This window comes from Lepidochelys kempii, chromosome 6, assembly GCF_965140265.1.
Source record: "Lepidochelys kempii isolate rLepKem1 chromosome 6, rLepKem1.hap2, whole genome shotgun sequence".
Taxonomy (NCBI): domain Eukaryota; kingdom Metazoa; phylum Chordata; order Testudines; family Cheloniidae; genus Lepidochelys; species Lepidochelys kempii.
In genome coordinates, this window is record NC_133261.1 from 113205151 (window position 1) to 113221648 (window position 16498).

At 45.3% G+C, this 16498-nt stretch overlaps 1 long non-coding RNA gene across 2 annotated transcripts in view; it reads right to left on the minus strand.

Moving 5' to 3' along the window:
* The window catches only part of LOC140913396 (uncharacterized), a 47497-nt gene that overhangs the window by 10807 nt on the left and 20192 nt on the right, over positions 1–16498 (minus strand). Inside the window, exon 5 of one of the 2 annotated variants that reach the window (XR_012159575.1) lies at positions 3180–3775. The exons of the other annotated variant lie outside the window; for it this stretch is intronic. This is a non-coding gene — a long non-coding RNA (uncharacterized lncRNA). Of the gene's footprint in view, positions 1–3179; positions 3776–16498 lie in introns of those variants that run through there. 2 annotated transcript variants of the gene reach the window in all.

A 16498-nucleotide genomic window follows, 5' to 3' on the forward strand; every position in this document is an offset into this window, starting at 1 on the left:
TTGGGCGTCTGGGTGTGGAGGCTATGGAACTTGGGGAGGAGGGCGGTTGGTTACAGAGGGGCAGCAGTGGCAGTCTGTGCTCCAGCTGCCTTTGCTGCAGCTCAACCATACACTGGAGCATACTGGTTTGGTCCTGCAGCAGCCTCAGCATTGAATCCTGCCTCCTCTCATCACGCTGCCGCCACATTTGAGCTTCAGCCCTGTCTTCAGCCCGCCACTTACTCTCTTCAGCCCTCCACCTCTCCTCCCGGTCATTTTGTGCTTTCCTGCACTCTGACATTATTTGCCTCCACGCATTCGTCTGTGCTCTGTCAGTGTGGGAGGACAGCATGAGCTCGGAGAACATTTCATCGCGAGTGCGTTTTTTTTTCTTTCTAAGCTTCACTAGCCTCTGGGAAGGAGAAGATCCTGTGATCACTGAAACACATGCAGCTGGTGGAGAAAAAAAAAGGGACAGCGGTATTTAAAAAGACACATTTTATAAAACAGTCACTACACTCTTTCAGGGTAAACCTTGCTGTTAACATTACATACATAGCACATGTGCTTTCGTTACAAGGTCGCATTTTGCCTCCTCCCACCGCGTGGCTACCCCCTCAACCTTCCCCCCTCCCTGTGGCTAACAGCGGGGAACATTTCTGTTTAGCCACAGGCAAACAGCCCAGCAGGAATGGGCTCCTCTGAGTGTCCCCTGAAGAAAAGCACTCTATTTCAACCAGGTGACCATGAATTATATCTCACTCTCCTGAGGATAACACAGAGAGATAAAGAACGGATTTTGGTTGAATGCCAGCAAACATACACTGCAATGCTTTGTTCTACAGTGATTCCCGAGTACGTGTTACTGGCCTGGAGTGGTAAAGTGTCCTACCATGAAGGACGAAATAAGGCTGCCCTCCCCAGAAACCTTTTGCAAAGGCTTTAGGACTACATCTAGGAGAACCGCAAATGCCAGGGCAAAGTAATCCTTTCACATGCTTGCTTTTAAACCATGTATAGCATTTTAAAAGGTACACTCACCAGAGGTCCCTTCTCCGCCTGCTGGGTCCAGGAGGCAGCCTTGGGTGGGTTCGGGGGGTACTGGCTCCAGGTCTAGGGTGAGAAACAGTTCCTGGCTGTCGGGAAAACCGGTTTCTCCGCTTGCTTGCTGTGAGCTATCTACAACCTCCTCCTCATCATCATCTTCTTCGTCCCCAAAACCTGCTTCCGTATTGCCTCCATCTCCATTGAAGGAGTCAAACAACACGGCTGGGGTAGTGGTGGCTGAACCCCCTAAAATGGCATGCAGCTCATCATAGAAGCGGCATGTTTGGGGCTCTGACCCAGAGCGGCTGTTCGCCTCTCTGGTTTTCTGGTAGGCTTGCCTCAGCTCCTTCAGTTTCACGCGGCACTGCTTCGGGTCCCTGTTATGGCCTCTGTCCTTCATGCCCTGGGAGATTTTCACAAAGGTTTTGGCATTTCGAAAACTGGAACGGAGTTCTGATAGCACGGATTCCTCTCCCCAAACAGCGATCAGATCCCGCACCTCCCGTTCGGTCCATGCTGGAGCTCTTTTGCGATTCTGGGACTCCATCATGGTCACCTCTGCTGATGAGCTCTGCATGGTCACCTGCAGCTTGCCACGCTGGCCAAACAGGAAATGAGATTCAAAAGTTTGCAGTTCTTTTCCTGTCTACCTGGCCAGTGCATCTGAGTTGATAGTGCTGTCCAGAGCGGTCAGAATGGAGCACTCTGGGATAGCTCCCGGAGGCCAATACCATCGAATTGTGTCCACAGTACCCCAAATTCGAGCCGGGAATGTCGATTTAAGCGCTAATCCACTTGTCAGGGGTGGAGTAAGGAAATCGATTTTAAGAGCCCTTTAAGTCGAAATAAAGGGCTTCACTGTGTGGACGGGTGCAGGTTTAAATCGATTTAACGCTGCTAAATTCGACCTAAAGTCCTAGTGTAGACCAGGGCTATGAGTATCTCAAGTAGAAAATGAGATAGCACTGAAATAAATTGGACTAGAACAGTGGTCCCCAAACTGTGGGGCACAGCCCCCCTACAGGAGAGCAGAGGAATATTCAGGGGGTGCAGTGGGCCACAGACCAGCCCCCATGGGGGCCAGGGAGGGAGGGCCACACTCAGCCCCGCTCTGCCCCCAACCCCAGCAGCAGCTCCAGCCCCAGCCTCAATCACCAGCTCCTGGCCAAGTAAGGGTGGGGGTGTGACCAAAAAAGTTTGGGGAGCACCGGCCTTCATGGGATGCATAATGTGTGCCACACTAGTGAGCTGCACTTCAATGATATGTGCATTTGATAAAAATATGTTTTAAATATCTAGAAACAATATTATTATTAGTAGGCCTAGAAATTTACTGGAAGTCAGGGCTCCATTGTGTCTGGCATCACACAATAAGAGACAGGAGCACTAGAACGGCGGGGTCAGGGAGCCATGGTCCTCCCATTTTTTGGAAGTGGACAGACCTGGCCCATCCACTTTTCACCACGGGTCTGCCCCTGCCCGTCCTCTTCCCCCCCAAGGCCCAGCCCTCCAGCCAGGCCAGCAACTGGAGCCCGGTCAGGGAGCGTGGGCCGCTGCAGACCCTCCACCTGCCCAGGGAAGGGGAGCCCCCAAAAGCAGCCCCCGGCCTGTGTGCTCACCCCCAAACCTCCCATCCAGAGCAGATGGAGGGTCTGCAACACCATATATCTGCCTGGGCGGCTCTTACCATGGCCAGGCTGTGGCTGCAAGGCCCGCCCCCTGGCCGGAGCTGGGTCAGGGTCAGAGCTGCACAAGCAGCTGTGGGGAGCCATGGATCCTCCGCCTGCCCTGCGTGGGGAGCCCAGGAGTTGGGGACATGGGCTGGGAGCTGCTCTCTGTCCCCCGTCCTGGGCAGATGGAGGGGCTCAGGTTCCTCAGCCCTGATCCAGGTTGAGGCCTCGGGAGGAAAGAGGAGGAGCGGGGCAGGGCGAGGCGGGGCAGAGTGGGGCCATGGAGGGCCCTGCCCCCCCCACTTTTGGGAAGGCTCCACCGCCCCTGCTAAGAGAACGTCCCTATCCCAAAGAGCTTGCAGACTAAACCAGCAAAAGATGGGAGGGGAAAAATAGAGGTAAAGAGGCTTATCCAAGGTCACACAGCAAGTCAGGAACAGACCCTGGAATAGCCAGTCCCCAACCACTAGACCACACCAGCTCCTTCTCACAACGCCATTTTATTTGGCACAACATATTTCATTCCAATTGCATCCCAAAACGATATACAGATGTAAATAACAGTTACAGAATTAAAGTAAAACCTGATGGCACATAGGGAGAGGGAGAGAGAGAGATCTTGGCAAGGGAGGAAATACACATTTTCATGAGATTTGAAGAAAAAAAGAAGTGAAGGAATCCATAAGGTGCAGAGCTGCAGAAAAGCTGTTCCAGGTGGCAGGTGCTATGGCAGCAGCAATGAGATTGTTTGATGTACTGTCGTTCAGGTTAGTGCTTCTTTAGCAGAGAGAGAGGCGGCCCGTCGGATAAGCTGGAGCAAGGCCACGGAGCATTTTAAAACAAGGAGAACGAATCTGAACTGGTTCTGGAAATGGATGAGGAGCTAGCAGCATTGTCCGAGCGTGGACTATGAAGGAGAAGGAAGGCAGCAGCATTCTGCACATGCTGCAGTCTAGAGAGCACTGGCACTTTGGAAGAGAGCTGTGAAAGTCAAGGCCTCAGGATAAAGAAGAGATGAGGATGGAAGCAGGAGTACACCAGGGACAGCGGCAATAGGCAGAGCTGATGGGCAGACTGAGCTACAGAAGAGGAAGGAAAACAAAGGAGAGGATACGTTAAAGTTGCAAACGGTGGAAGTGAGTGAGATGTGTACAAGGGAGATGATCCCCTGGCCCAAGGGAAAGCATTTCAGCCTTTAAAATGCTTTGATTAAGGAAGCCAAGCTGGAACCATGAGTTTACTTGGTCAGACAAGCAAAGAAGATGAACACAGAAGAGTCATTTAGGCCTGATCCAATGTCCATTGAAGTAGGTGGAAGGATTCCCATTGACTTTAATGGGCTTTGGATCAGTTGGTTATGTACAGTTATACTGCTAGTGTGCACAGATAACTTCAGAAAAATGTCACAGGGATCATGCAGCCTTTTGATAAGATCCACAAGAGGGAGCTAAAAGTAAATTAAAACATTTGTACAGACATTGCAACATTCTGGAGACGAGAAGAAAGCTTCAGGCAATACTCTGTCTCCTCTGCCTAGTTAGCGTGCTGAAGGGGTTGCTAAGGTCCCAATCCAGCCATTTAGAACAGGCAGAACAGGGCTCTGCATGCATGCAGCAGCCCACTCTTGTGTTGCAAACTGCAGAATCAGGACCTAAAATTTGACAATAAGTTGGAGTGACTAGAAGAGATATTAGGCCAAATGAACCCTAATGTAAACCCACTAGCTTCAGGGGAGCTCCCCACAGAATCATAGAATATCAGGGTTGGAAGGGACCCCAGGAGGTCATCTAGTCCAACCCCCTGCTCAAAGCAGGACCAGTCCCCAATTAAATCATCCCAGCCAGGGCTTTGTCAAGCCTGACCTTAAAAACTTCTAAGGAAGGAGATTCTACCACCTCCCTAGGTAACGCATTCCAGTGTTTCACCACCCTCCTAATGAAAAAGTTTTTCCTAATATCCAACCTAAACCTCCCCCACTGCAACTTGAACACCTGTCTCAGAGAGCCAAATTCAGACTTGGTGTAAATGGATACAGCTCCAATAAAATCCAAATTTGGCCATAACTTATTTTAAGAAAAGTTAAATAAGTGATTAAGTCATAATGATTTAGCATGAAATAAGAGATTGTAGACATATCTACTGACTTCCTTGGGGCTATACAGTGATGAATTTGGCCCATAATCTTTACTATCAAAGCTTAAAATGGATATGGGGCACTGATCACTTATAGTGTTAGTTGGAAATACCCTTCATTCCCCACTTAAAGCCCTTATTCCTGCTCCCATAATACTCAGATTTAGCTTCATATCTTAAAGAAATGAGACATCACAATAGAAAATTTCAGCATTAAGTAGTACAGGTGCGTTTTCATGTTATTAATTTGTGAGATTGGTCAGAGATATAAATGTTCCATCAAATTCACAGCATAGCAGCTGGATTGAGTGATGGAAAGAACATGGCACCGTCCAGTGCTTTCTGAGACAGAATTGTTAGGACTATAAGGAGGACCTTTAGTAGGCCACTGAATCCAATCTTTCCCTCTCTGTGTGTGGATGATGAAGAAATTGTGATGAGTGTGACTTGAGAAGGAATGATGGGTGTGAGATGGTCCCAGATTCCTGTGCAGATTAAAGCTGCTTTTCGAGAGCACATTAAAACCAATGGGAGTTTCCATTGATTTCACTGGACGTGAAATCGGAATCCAGGTAATGAGCCCTCAAGAGCCTATCCAGTGAAGAAATTAAGCACATGCTTAAAGCTATGTACATGAATAGTCCCACTGAAGTCAGGGGGATTATTCATGTGCTGAAATTAAGCATGTGCTATAGTGCTTTGTTGAATGTACAGCCAGACTGCTTAGCACTTTGCAGGACAGGGTCCTATATGTACAGTAGGTAAGGCTTCTCACTTAGGGCCCAGTCCTGTTCCCACTGAAATCCACAGAAGATTTGCTATTGACTTAAATGGCAGGAAGATCATTAGTCATTATGGATCTGATCCTGTAAGGTGCTCAGCCCCTTCTGTGAAATAAGTAGGAGCAGATGGCACTTAACTCTTTGTAGGATCAAGGGCCTGTGGAGATGTTTCCCTCTGCATCTAGGTTGAGCCTGAACTGTTACAAATACAATCTGCATTTTTGAAATGTATAAAAAAAGACAAATTCTTATTTGAAGGTAGATATCTGACTTGCCTTTTTCTGCCAAGTATTGAATCACCCGTATACACGGTACCTGTTGCTAGAAGTCTGCTGCCACTCCCTAACATACAGTGACAGACTGGATAAATGAATCATCATCATTTTTCAAACCACTGTGAGGCTCCTTCTCTCTCTTACTAAGGTTGGGATCAATCTAGATAACTCACCCACTACAAAAACTAATAAATAAATCATGGAAATTTTGAAATACCATCTCCTATTCATTTCACAGTGGTTGTCAACCTTTTTCGATAACTCAACCACTACATAAATAAATAAATCTCATTATGTTGAAAAATATTTTGTAGTCCAGTGGTTGTCAACCTTTTTTCATTTGCAAACCCCGAAAAATATTTAAAATAGTGATATGGACCCCTTTGGAAATCTTGCAGAGTCTGCGGACTCCAAGGGGTCCCCGGACCATGGGTTGAAAAACCACTGTTGTAGACAAACATAGCAATTTGGATGATTAATTCAGGCCAGCAGGAATGATAGCTGCTGGCTAGAGAAGGCCTGGATACCAATTACTGCTTCCATGGATGGGGACTGGGAGAACACCTGCTATGCATGAATAATTCTCCCTGAGCTAATATGCTTTCATTCGGAGCTGATTAACTCTATACGACATATGGGGTGATGATAACAATGTGATTAATTCCTTTATTTTTGCAACCCTCTGATAAACTACATTTATTTTTCACCTTTGACCTCCTCCCTTGCACTCTGCCTATTAATCCTTCTCAGTCAGGACTGCTGCTAATATTCCAACCCTCCCCCCCCCCCCAGCAGCCATCAAACAGTTGCCTCTCATTTTCTTTTATAGAGAACCTGCCACAAAAATTTAGGACCCGTGAAAGAACAGATTGCAAATTACAGCTGGAGGACCTTTTTGTAATATGTGCACACAGTGTCAAACATACTGGGGGCCCAATTCTTGATCGGGGACTCTAGGTGTTACCACATTATGTAATAATTAATATATATGCTTGTCCTATTCAGTCCTCGATCAATAATAGTTGTAAGGTGTATCATCTTGCAGACAATCAGGGCTGCAAACACAGGGCCAGACAAACCACTTGAAGAAACAAATATAACCATCGGACTCACTAGATATTAGCCCATGTCATGGAATGGGGGTATTAACCTTTATTTCCAGGCTCCAGGTACCTGACAGGACTCTAGGTTGCAAAGGTTAATGAGTCAGTGTTTATTCTTACACCAGGCCAATTTGAATTGACTGTAGCTATGAGCTGTGATCTTGTCAGCTCTCCTAAGATGAACAGGATGAGACTTGGTCTGTGCATGGATGGGAGACCTTCAAGGAAAACCTGAATCTGCTGCAGAAAATGTTGCTTGTGACTAATCTGGTGGCATTTCTTCCTCCTAATCTGCACAGAACCAATGTGTTAAAGGCTGGAGGGATCACCTCTGGGTGAGATGTAAGACTGAGAAACTGCCCACTAGTGATCGTTAATGATACCATGACACTTTCCACCTGGGTAAGTGTATTGATCCAGGAGTTCTGATCAGATTCCAATTTGACTAACTATGTATAATCCCCTGAAAATTATAAACATTTCATTTACTAGTATGCCCTGTATCCTGTTTAGTTTTTATAGTTCTTTCCCCTTGGACAGTGAAAGTAGAGAAGTCAATTTTACTTTTCTGTTTATAGGCAGCGTTGCTTTCCAATTCCCATGTTTTAGCACAAATATTGTTGTGTTTGGATTTCCAGCACTGTAGGCAAAACTTTAAAAAATTCATTTTACGGGATTCTCTCCTAATGGTGAGAACCTGGTTTAGGACCAAAACTATTTGCCATAAAATCTGCAAGAAACCTATTCTTTGTATGTTTGTTAAGTCTTCTAAGCATTCTCTATCCAGTATTAGTTCATATTCATCCAGTTCTTATGGTCTGATATAACAGATTCTCTGATCTAGACAGACATCCGTCTTTTAATTCCTATCCCTTCCCCACACCATCAGCTGTGAATTTTTTTTTTCTTTCCATGTTTGTATTACACACAGTCTTGGTCTTCTGTGTACTCACCCTAAGGGTAAACTCCTTCTCTGAGTTCTCCTCTGACCATTGTTTGAAAATCTCTAGGGGGTTCAGCAATAGTCTCTATCTTGATATCCTTTCTTCTCATTCAAGGTTTCTGAAAATCTTCTCTAGGAATGAGATAGATAAGTGTCAGTATCTCAGTGTAATTTTTTTAACTCCCCAATCAACTGGTTTTCCTCATTAACCTTGTCAGGCTTAAATGCCATTGTACTCTTCATGTAGATGTTTCAAGGTAGCTTGTAGTCCTCCCTCTTCCAGTACTTCAAACAATATGTCTATTTTCAGGATGTCCTGAGTCTTTTCATATTCTTAGTAAGAAGCTATATTCAGCAGCTTGCTCTATTCATCTTACTTCTTCAGAACTGGAATTATTTTGGATGAGCCAGGGTTGAAGAAATAATTTGGTAAACTGCCAGTCGCCATGGTTGATTACAGTTCAGACACTTCTGTGGCCTCTTCACCAGTATTTCAGTGATCAACTTGTATCAGTCTAATAATAAACTGCTGTGTCAGGGCTTGTTGCACCCCAGCGTGCAGGGAAGTTTGGGGAGGCGTTGGGGAAAGAACAAGGGTGCAAGAATTCAGAAGGAACAAGGGGTTGGGGAAAGGTGCAAGTAGATCTGTAAGTGTTCGGATCCACTGATCATTCTCCACAGTGGAGGTGAAATGTGCCAGCTGCAAGGGTTACTGATCAGTGCCATTCCCTCTTTGCAGGCTGGGGGCAAAGATTCCTTTCCCTCAGGCCCGAGGAAGGTCCCTAGAACACAATCTAAAACACTAGGGAGTGAACGCTCAGTTCCCCAATTTGGCCCTAATGGCCTTTGCCTTGTTGGTTTGTCACATCGCTACGTGATGCCCATCTTTTATTGCTCAACAGGTTGGGCATTACAAATTGCCAGCTTTTCTTTTCTTACTTTCAGTCAATTCATCTCCTTTCCCAGTGTTGACCCCTTTGCCTGGAATGACCTCCCCATCCTAGTTTGCAAAGCCAATATCCTCCCCCTTCATTCAAAACCCACGCCCAAAACCCATCCCTTTTGCAATGCCTATATCGTGCAGGACATAAGTTACCAATAACATTCAGTTATTCCCTCCTCTGGAATCCCCAGTGCACCCTGCCTTTAGACTGGTCTTTGAGATTGTATGCTCTGCAGCACGGTTTGAACCAGATCCTCGGCTGGTGCAAATCAGCAGGGTTCAATTCAATATACCAGCTGAGGATCTTGCCTACGGTTTTTATCTTTTGGTCTTGAACTGCACAAAATCCATTAGTGCTGAACAGCCAACCAGTAAAATAATAGCATACTGCAGTTGGAACAGTTCTGCTCTCTAGATCAAGAGTCAGTAAAAAGATATGGATTTAAATACAAGCGCAAAAGGCCCTTAAAGTGGATTTTATATCATCCATCAATGACAGAAACAGTATGACTGAGAAAATTTTAAGGTAGGGACCATATATAATGTTAGCTAACTGATCAAAGTGGCCTGCAGCATGAATTCATTCAGATTAAACAGCATGTGGCTAATATAAAGCTAGAAGCCTGGCAGGACAAGACGACATCAGCCCATCAAAATGTGTTGAGATTTTCACTTTAGAAAAATAACGTCATTCACCAAATATTTTTGTGAAAGGTGGGTTGGCTTTCCCGGGCACTAATGCTTGTGTTGAAAGAAAGTTGTCAGTTCTGAAAAACATTTACATTTGAGAGGAAACAACTGTCAGTGGAGACAACAGAGCAATCAGGCCCATCAGGGTGGTAATTACTGAGAGTTCAGAAAATATTAAGAGGATAAAATAGCATCTTTGGGGAGAGGACACCCACTCTTCTTTCTCAAATCAACCTGCATATTGGTGGGTTTTTTCCTCTCTTCCTCCTTTTTCTGATTGTGAGTTTGTGATACACATTAAATATGGTTTCAGAATTTGTCTAAGTGGATTTGTCTACTGCAGCGTTACACAGTGTGCTACTGTGGGCGTTACAAATTGCTAAGCAGATTTAAAGTGTTCTTTTGAGTTGCAAACTGCAGAATTTCTGCACATACTGATTATTATTCATGTCTTCCAAGACACACAGGGCCTGATCCTGCAATCTGCTGCACTCCTATTAAAGTCAGTGTTAGGGGAGTTTTGCCTGAGTAAAGTCAGCATGATTAACACCCAATTAGTAGAACTGTAGGGTATAATTCCATGAATCCTGAGAGGTTCATACACCTCCTCTTGTTTTTATAGGGCTCTGGAATGGGTTTACAAAGACAGACAACATAGATTGCATTTACAATGGCAACATGGTGCAAGACTAAAAATGTTGGACTAAACTGTGCCTTCAAGCGCAGAGATGCGCTATGGGACGTGGTCTCAGTGGGGGTACCTCTAGGCATTCTGACTGCACTTGACAGAGGTCGATTGAATGCCTCAGGAGCCACATTTACTGCCCATACAAACCCATCTCCTCCTAGTGCGCTGTCTGCGCAGGTGCAAGGGGTGGATGGCTCTGGCCCCACTTCTCAGTCACTCCCCTTTTGAGGAGTGCCTCTCAGCCACCCACACTAATGCAGATGGCACTACCTGAGCTACCTAGCTAATCTGATTGATCTCGCTCTCTAGGTTCTTCTATCACCCCCATCACTGCAGTATCTAAGTGCCTCTCAGTTACGAACCCCACCCCCCACAAATATCAGTCTCTCTCCCCGTTCCCCTGCAGGAAGGAGTAGATTGCTCGCTTTGATTCTAGGGTTGGAAATTAGGTTTGTTTTTTGTTGGTTGATTATTCAATTCTGAAAAAATGGAGGGAAAACTAATTCAAAGGGATGAGTTTCATACAGAGTCCTGATTGGGGTGAGGTCCGTGGTCCTTTTCATCTCCAGGGGGAGGGAGAAAGAGAGCAAGTTCCATAGTCTTGCTCTGGACCATGTGAAAGTTCTGTCTCCTGCACTTATGAGACTCCCCCGCTGGTCAGTTTCATTGTTACAGTGGAATGCAGCTGTTGTGAAAGGTCATGGTTGCAGAGGAGGAAGCTAGGGACAGTTCCATGGAGGGCTTTGAATCATAGAACAAAGACCTTGAACTAGATTTGGTATTGAATGGTGAGCCACTCCAGATAGAGGGGCACTAGCATGTGTTCATGGAAACCTGTGCTGCTAAGCAGAGAGGATGCTATGCTTTGTACTAACTTAGATTGTGAGGTTTCATTCTTTGAGAGGAGTTCCAATAACTGAGCATGGAAGTCACAGATATGTAGATCCTATGGCCAGGTCTGAGTATGACAGGATGGGATGCAGTTCCCTTTTCCATCCCCAGCTGGCCAGAGTTTTCCCCCCAGCTAGGGCTGCATCCAATAGCAGGAGGAGTCTGAAAGAGCCTAAGCTACACCCTTAGGGTGGGTCTACATTGCAGTTGGGAGGTGTAACTGCAGCACATAGAGATATCTGAGCTAGCTTTGATCTAGGTAGGTCAACGCTAGCTCAAAGTAATATATATCCAGGGTCCTGGGTGGATGGGGCTCGGTTGTGTTGCCAGCCATGCTGAGGTGGCTTCGTGGCTATTGTTACTCGCTAGATTCTTGGTATTGTTACTCACTATTGTTACTTCCTACTAGAACAAAGCTAACTGTGGTATGTCTACACCTGCTGCAGCCACATCTCCCCATTGCAGAGTAGACATGGAGTCTGAACTCAGGGTGTGCTAACAGTGGCAGTTGCATATCTGCTGACTCCTGTGTGGGGGCACTGAGGCCAGAGCAGATCCCTGCAGCATCCAGGTCTCCCCCCAGCCCAGCATGCCTGCATGGAAGAGAGCCTTGATTTCTACCTAATAATCACTTATTCAGAGAACATGTTGCGTGAAATCTTGGCTCCAGTGAAATCAGTGACAAATCTCCCATTGACTTTAATTGGGCAGGATTTCACCCATTGTGTCAGCAAACACCTGTGAGAGTGAAAAATGCTCAGTCAAAAATGTAAGCAAAGAAGCAACTTTTAAAAGGTCACAATTAGTTACTTTTCTACCATGGGGGTGTTTAATAATGAAAATTGGGAGTGAGGCCATATTAGCCCTAATTATAGCTCATTAATATTTATAGAGCTTAATCTTTTCTAACCTGGCTAATTTTTGTTGCCATATGATGCGTCTGTGCTGCTGACCTATTCCTTCCAACTCACCTGTGTCTGTTCACATTATAGGGTTTTGATCAGCCATCACTCGTTTTGAAATGCAAGGGATGGGAATGCAGCACCGAGAGGAAACCCAAAGAAGTGAGAACACACTGTCTAAAGAAAAACCAAGAGAGTTTATGAAAATTAGTCACCAGCTGTCCCCTTAGGAATCAACTGGGACAACCCAACTCCATTTTCACTGGTGACCTCAGCTAGATTGGACATGTCATGTCCAGAGGTAACAGGCTAGTGTGCCAGCACTCTCTGCCACCTCACCCTTTTTGTTGTTTGTTTCGAACGACTATATTAAATGTACTAGAACTGGAGGGAAGAGAGATAAGGTACACATGACAGGTTTCAGAGTTCCATATGGTTGCTGATACAGAGTTAAAACTGAAGTCCCTTTCCTTAACTTTTTCAAGTCCCTTCTTCAAATACCTATCTTTCAAGAGACCTAGAAACCCTAGTCCTCCTTCCAGAGAATTGCTAACAAGTTAGAGGACTGAAAATCCAAAAAACAAACAAACAAAAACTGAAGTAGTAATACAACGAATGCTAAACTCCACTCTTCAGTCACACTGTACATGGACCACTTAGTTTGTGCGCTCTCTAGGACAGAGAGCTTGTATTTAAACAAGCCTGAAAAGCACTTAGCAAATCATGAATGGTATATAAATAAAAACCAAGAAAGAACAGCTAATATTCACAGCAGAGGGTGGGAAGCCCTGTGGTAGTCTTGAGTTGGTCACGTTGAAGGCTAATAGCATATTGGGCTGTATAAATAGGAGCACTGCAAGCAGATCGAGGGAAGTGATTATTCCCCTCTACTCGGCACTGGTGAGGCCACACCTGGAGTATTAAGCCCAGTTTTGGGCCCCCCACTACAGAAAGGATGTGGACAAATTGCAGAGTCCAGTGGAGGGCAACGAAGATGATCAGGGGGCTGGGCAACATGACTTATGAGGAGAGGCTGAGGGAACTGGGCTTGTTTAGTCTGCAGAAGAGAAAAGAGTGAGGGGGGATTTGATAACAGGTCCAAAGAGGATGGAGCTCAGTGGTGGCAGATGACAGAACAAGGAGCAATGGTCTCAAGTTGCAGTGGGGGGAGGCCTAGGTTGGATATTAGGAAACACTATTTCACTAGGAAGGTGGTGAAGCACTGGAATGGGTTACCTAGGGAGGTGGTGGAATCTCCATCCTTAGAGGTTTTTAAGGACCGGCTAGACAAAGCCCTGGCAGGGATGATTTAGTTGGTGTTGGTCCTGCTTTGAGCAGGGGGTTGGACTAGATGACCTCCTGAGGTCTCTTCCAACCCTAATCTTCTATGATTCTAATATTTTATGTTTCCTGACTGGTTGTTAGCACTCATATTCCTGAACCTGTTATACAGTCAAAGAAATACATCTGTATTACTGGATGCTTCCAACATATTAATCAGTGCTAAGTTGAAAGGTAGATCTGTACCTCCTCTGGCTGGCTCATGAACTTCCCAGGGAAGTGGGAGAAAAGAATAGAGAAGGACTGCAAAATGAAAGCTACTACAATAGCTCAGAAAATGGATCCAACCAGTATTTGTTTTTCCACCACTGGATTTCTATATATTTATAGTTTTTCCTTTTGAATTGGCTTTCATACTGGGGAAAAAATGATCTTCTCTCCTATCAGTTTTATGTAAGAATAAATGACTTCTCTTTTACGGTAACAGGTTGCTATTTAATATGCACAGTGGCATCACCAGCAATCATGCTGTTAGCTGAAGGTCTATAGAGAAATAATATTTTCTCTAAAAGCTTGTTCTTTGCTTGACACAGCACATGGATGAATGAGCCGTTGTTAAGTTGAATTCTTTACTTGTTACTAAGCAGCTATCCCAGTAATGCATGCTAAGATAAGGGGGATCAGATCTCATACTTCAGGGTGAAAGCTAATCACTAGACACATGATGAACATGTTTTCCTTCCTCTGATGCATCACGTATTGGCCACTGCTAAAGGATACCATTGCCCCTTTTCAACTTGAGGAGTGAGTCAGATTTTGGGGCCCTGTGGATGTTCCAGTTGAGAGGCAAAATTATTGATAGGTATTTCTTTGATGCACCTTTGTTTATTTACAAAGACATGCAGTCCTGTGTCTCTGCATTCCGAGATAACCAAGAACAAAAGGAGATGCATTTCAGCTTTTAGCTCCAAGCCTCTTTAGCCAACAGACCCAAAGCCCTCTAACTTTTTCCAAGGTCATACTGGGCTTACAGACTCCTGCTTGGAGTTTTTGCTTTGCCTCTTATCAGAGGGGAAGCCATGTTAGTCTGGATCTGTAAAAGCAGCAAAGAGTCCTGTGGCACCTTATAGACTAACAGAAGTATTGGAGCATAAGCTTTTGTGGGTGAATACCCACTTCATTGGATGCTCTGCCTCTCTGTTCTTATCTGTTCAGTTTCTGTGCATTCTCTCACACACCAACACACAACCCCTACCCAAAACACAATACTGAGCCCAAAGCTCCTATGTTTCACGCACATCTTTTGTCTTAGGTGGGGGCTTATGCTTAGTTATGTTAATTGAAGGGTGAGTTCACATCTCGCAATCTCCTTGGGGATTTAAGTTAACCCATAACAAGTTTCTCCCAACTCCTAATAATGCCATATTGGTTTAATGCAATATAGCAAATCCGACTCTCCTCTGTTCCTAATAATGGGATTTTCTTCACTCTAATAATATGCCCTACTCCTTCCTTATGTTTATTATTTGGATTTTGAACTGGACTCTTTGGTATGTATCATTCATTAAGCAAAGAAATGAAATGACTTTGGATCACCTTTGTTTAAGGGTGAGTAACAATTGAGTTACTTGTTGCCATTTTCCCATGGTTTGCATCCAGTCAACATCTAGCAGCCTCTACCTTGTGAAGCTGAAGTTTCCCCACTTAAATCATGTTGCTTCAGAACAGAGCTGGGTGAATCCTATAAACGTCATTTCTGTGACTGTTCATCTGAATTTTTTTTAATGGCTATGCTTCAACGATGTTCCTGCCCCTTTTGTGTTTGCTTTCCACAAATGTCCTAGTAAATGAGTTTGCTGGTAGGAATAGTTACCAAGAGTGATTTTCATGTGACTATGAAGAAAAAAACTGAATTTATAATCAAAAGTACATGCACCAGAAAAACCAATTCCAAGCGTTAAATGTCTGTTCCCTAACTGACAGAGTGTATCATGTGATCTACAGTGAAACAGCTTGAATATCAAATACTCCCAAGGTACTGCTTGCAAATTGCTAAAATAGAGAGTTATTCTCTAAAATTACTTAGCAAGTAATTAGGGCCCTACCAAATTCACTGTCCATTTTGGTCAATTTCACAGTCATAAGATTTTAAAAATTGTAAGTTTCATGATTTCATCTATTTAAATCTGAAATTTCACAGTGTTGTAATTGTAGGGATCCTGACCCTAAAAGGACATGTGTGGTGGTCACAAGGTTATTGTAGGGGTGTGTGATAGGGTGCTGGCTAAGGAAATCTGAGCCTGGTCTCTGTCACATCAGCGCCAATCAAGAAAGGGGAATTGGAGCTGGCTGAGTAAGCCCAAGCCGGATTGACAAACGGGGAGCAACTGCTGGCCTCGTTAGTGAGGGGCTACATAAAGGCTGGCAGGAAAGAAGCTGGGGGGGGGAGAAGAACAGGGAGGCGGTAGAGAATTAGAGGGAGTACTTCTCTGCTGGCTCCAGGAGCTAGCAGTCCCTGAGGCTGTAATACTGAAGCTGTTTCTAGTTAGAAGGTGGTGGGAAAGTATACTGTAAATAAAGAGCATGGGTGATTGCACCAACACAGAGGTCTCTGGCTGGTCTGTGGGTACAGCAGGGGCCCAGTGACACCCTGTTACAGGGAGGTTGTACTACTGCTACTCTTACTTCTGCGTTGCTGCTGATGGTGGCGCTGCCTTCAGAGCTGGAGAGCAGAGGCTGCTGGCCGGGAGCCCAGCTCCGAAGGCAGAACTGCTGCCAGCAGCAGCACCAAAGTAAGGATGGCATAGTATGGTATGGTCAGCCTTACTTCTGCACTGCTCCCTCCGGAGCTGGGCCCTTGATCAGCAGCCGCTGCTTTCCGGCTGCCCAGCTCTGAAGGCAGCAGCGCAGAAGTAAGGGTGGCATGGTATGGCATTGCCACCCTTACTTTGGCACTGCTGCTGGTGGGGTGCTGCCTTCAGAGCTGGCCACTCTCTGGCCACCACTTTGAGAAATGCTGGTCTCCCCCATGAAATCTGTATAGTATAGGGCAGTGATTCTCAGACTGTGGGTCAGAACCCCAAAGTCGGCCATGACCTCATTTTAATGGGGTCACCAAGGCTGGCTTAGACTTGCTGGGGCCTAGGGCCAAAGCCTGAGGGCTACAGCCCT